Source organism: Cebus imitator, unplaced genomic scaffold, assembly GCF_001604975.1.
Source record: "Cebus imitator isolate Cc_AM_T3 unplaced genomic scaffold, Cebus_imitator-1.0 Scaffold110, whole genome shotgun sequence".
NCBI classification, from domain to species: domain Eukaryota; kingdom Metazoa; phylum Chordata; class Mammalia; order Primates; family Cebidae; genus Cebus; species Cebus imitator.
The window spans coordinates 137,781-141,679 of NW_016107425.1; the positions used below are offsets into that span (position 1 = coordinate 137,781).

At 45.0% G+C, this 3,899-nt stretch overlaps 1 non-coding gene across 1 annotated transcript; it reads right to left on the bottom strand.

Annotated features, from left to right (window-relative positions):
- Positions 1-1,817: 1,817 nt before the first annotated feature.
- LOC119472640 lies at positions 1,818-1,922 on the bottom strand. The gene has a single exon (XR_005201797.1). It is a non-coding gene; the product is annotated as a U6 spliceosomal RNA (small nuclear RNA).
- Between the last annotated feature and the right edge of the window lie 1,977 nt (positions 1,923-3,899).

The following is a 3,899-nucleotide window of genomic DNA, read 5'->3' on the forward strand; positions in this document are numbered from 1 at the left end:
ATGGAAGTTATTGTTAGTTGCAGAAGCCACATGCTCTGGCTTCAATTAATCCTTTTGTAAATGGGCTGGCAGCTCCGTTTTCTCTAAAGCTTTTTCTTTTCTTTTCTTTTCTTTTTTGAGATGGAGTCTTGCACTTCTTGCCCAGGCTGGAATGCAATGGTGTGATCTCAGCTCACTGCAACCTCTGTCTCCCAGGTTCAAGTGATTCTCCTGCCTCGGCCTACTGAGTAGCTGTGATTACAGGCACTCGCCACCATGCCCAGCCAATTTTTGTATTTTTGGTAGAGACAGGGTTTCACCATGTTGGTCAGGTTGGTCTCGAACTCTCGACCTCAGGTGATCCACCTGCCTCAGCCTCCCAAAGCGCTGGGATTATAGGTGTGAGCCATCATGTCTGACCATCTAATGCTTTTTCTTATCTAAGTGTCAAAAGAAATGGGTTCATATGCCTAACTGCCTTGTTGATCTTGCGTTACCAGGCAGGCCAAGAGCTTCCCTTCTGATGCTGCTTGCCTAAGACAGGGTCCCATAGCTGTAGTGTCTCCCTTGTCCTTTTTCCAATTTATTGGGGGAGGGAGCTTGGGGGAAATCTCTATTTCCTCTGTGACACTTTTACCCAGTAATTGCAGGGCTGAGGGATAAGAAGGAAGTGGTAAGGTAGGTGACAGTTCCTCCTCCCTTCCCTTTCTAGGTTCTTCTGTGTAGAGCGGGGTCAAAGGAGCCCTGTCTAAGATCCATAATGTTAGAGTTGTTACTGGGACCCGTTGTCCTTGCACATGATGCTGTTTCAGACTTCTCCCTGCTTATTTCTAGAGCTCTACATCTAGCGTATCTTCTTCTGGGAACTGTGGATTATGGAAAACAACAGTTGGCATTAGGTCCCTTCATTGAGCCTGCGAAACCGAGTCTCTGCTAGCTTTAAGCAGTTGTTTCAATACTTTTATATACTATTTCTGTTGTGCTGATAACTGTTGTCCCATGATGAAAACCTTGCTTGAACAATTCCCCCGAACTTGAAAATCCTGAGCGGGCATCAATGACTTACTGACTGTGCAGTCTCTTCACCTTTGTTTTCGATGGTTCTGTTGCAATCCATCGCAGCGTTCCTCACGCAGGGGCACCAACCGCCCAGTCTGTCTTGCATACTCTGGCTGAGCGATGGATGAATGGAGTTCGTTACACAGGTATGTTGTTGCCTGTGAGCACGGCTAGGGAACTGTACAGCTTAACCCACCAACGAGAAAGTCTGGCCTCAATAAGCTGGAAATGCTCACATTTAGTTAGTACAGATTTATTAACAAAGGCCTAGAGCAAGCACCATTTGTGGGTAATTAACATTGTTGACCCCCCCAAATAGAGGACAGTCCTGTGTGCAGATGATCAAAGTTTGGTTTCCAGAGAAACAGGTAAACAAACCTATCTAGATAAATTCCTTTGTACTCCCTTGTTATCTCCCCTCTGCCATTAGCTCTAAGTAAGAGGATTAGGCTGCCTTCAGCCATAACCCTTTCCTGAAACTTTTGAAAAACTTCCCGGCCTTTCAAGAAGGTTTACATCTTTCCTATAATTTTTCCCACCACCCTGACCCATCTCCTACACATAATGCTTTGCAAAGTACTTTATCTAGTCTACCCTCCATATGTCACTTTTGTTAATTAACTTATCAATGTCCTTTATGGCATTTTCCCATCTCCGGTACAGGATTCAGTCTAGGGTCAGGTATTGCATTTTTTTGTCATTTCTCTCTATCCTACTTTAATCTGGCTTTTACAATGTTGATTCCCCCACCTGAACGCCCTCCACCACTACCCGCTGCCAATACCCTTTTTTGTTCTTCACAAATTTGTGTCATCTTTGTGCAGGGCAATGCTATCTTCTCTGTGTCATTTCAGTTTTCACATATCTGCTGCCAAAGCAAGCAGCACATGCCATCTTTGTTTGAATAGCATGTTTGTCTCATGTTTCCTCATGGTTGAACTGAGGTTATGTAATTTCAACATGAATACTGTCCTATCCAGGACACCACATCAAGAGCCACACAGCATCATCTGTACTACAGAAATGAGGTTAATTCTGATCACCTGGTCAAAGTGTTGCACAGTTTCTCCCTTGTTTGGTTACTCTTTTGGTTTTCTTCTCCCTCACAACTAATAAGAAACTAATAATATGTGGGGATCACTTTAAGATGATGCAGATATCCTAACGCAATGATTGTGAGTACTTTTCCCATGCCAAGCACTGTTCATTACAGATGTGGCCTCTTTCCATCCTAGGAGGGCTCCTTCATTTCTCATGACTACAAACGCATCTTCTCTTGGCTTGAAGCCCTCTCCTGGATGCACTGTATCAGGAGCAGGATCAGATCTGAGGTTGCTAATGCTGTGATTGGGAAGCTGCAGATGGAACTGGAGCAGAAAAAAAAAGGAAAAGAAGAAATGTTAATGAGGGAGTCCCACTGGGAGGAGGAAACTATATTCAGAAGCCTGGCTCAGCTCCAGGAAAGGGAGAAACAGACTGGAGGGGCTGGGAGGTCAGGGAATTAGAGTCACTGAGTCATACTAGTGAGGCAGGCTGTTGCTCTGTGAAACTGAGCCCCTGGCTTCCCACACTCTGTAGGGTCAGCAGCCTGGGCATTTTCTCTGTGGGGTTGTCAGTGGGCAGTGGCAACCTGGAACATCTAAGAAACAACCCTCTAGAGCAAAGCCAGTGGCTGCCAAGGCTTTTAAAAAGAACACCCCCCCAAAAAAAAATCCAACAGCTTCATGACAAAGCAAAACAGGGGCTTTAATTGTTTCAGAGCCCCAGAAGAACCATTTGAACTGCTGTCCAGATCCCAAACTGTGCACAGCCATTCCAGGACCAAGCAGATGCCAAGGGGCCTGAGAGAACTGAGCTGGGCTGGAAGCACACAAGTGTGCAACCATTCACTGCAAAATTCTACCCAGGATCCAGACAGCCAGGTTTTCATCCAGCTCTTCTGCAAAAGAAAGCAAAGAATCAAATAAGGGCATCTTCCTTATTAAATTCTGTTGTATGAACCCCAAATAGGCTTAAAAGATGTCTCTGAAACAGAGCTACCAAGGAGCATTATGAGATTTCTGCCAAGTTGGGAAGGTGCCCTGGAAGGCAACAATGCAGAGACATTTTTTTGTCCATCTGTCTATTCATCCATCCACCCATCCCTCCATCCCTCCATCCATCATCTATCTGTTCGTTCTTTCATTCATTCAACCAATGAATATTTCTTTAGTAGCTACTATCTTCCTAGAGACCCAGGACACTGAGCTGGAGATGAAGAGGGAAGACAGTGTCCCAATAATAAAAGAGAAAATTGTTTTATCCTCATAGGGTGAATAGGGAAAATCTTTGCTTTTCCTGTCATTGAGAAAATGTATTGCTCTTAAGATCTTTGTAAATATAGAATCTAGACTCTTCTGAAAGAAAAAAACCTTCCTTTTCTTTCACTCTAGGAAAAGAAAAATAAAGAAACATAAGCTGACATTCATTAGAATCCACTAAACGGTGGAATTTCACCTTGACATTGAGCGTTAGAACCAGGACACAGCAGACCCCAGAGTGATTCAACACTTTTCTATGCCCTCTGTCTTGAGTTTGTAAAAATAGGTCGGGTAAGTAAGTGTGAGATGCCCAGAGGCTGGAGAAGGCTGAAAAAAAACTCACAGTCCAGCCTATCTGGGAGCAGAGGGTTAGGACGTGAGTGTGTGATCCAGGACAAGAGCACCTGCTTCCCCAACCTCCCCCCACCACCCCCACCCACAGCCTGAGGAGGGCCATTTGCTTGAGCAGTGTCCCAGTGTAAGGGATGGTTGGGTGCCTCTGCAGTCTTATGCTAGGAGACTTTGAGGGAACAGAAGCAGCAGGGCTCTTCCTGAGCCAAT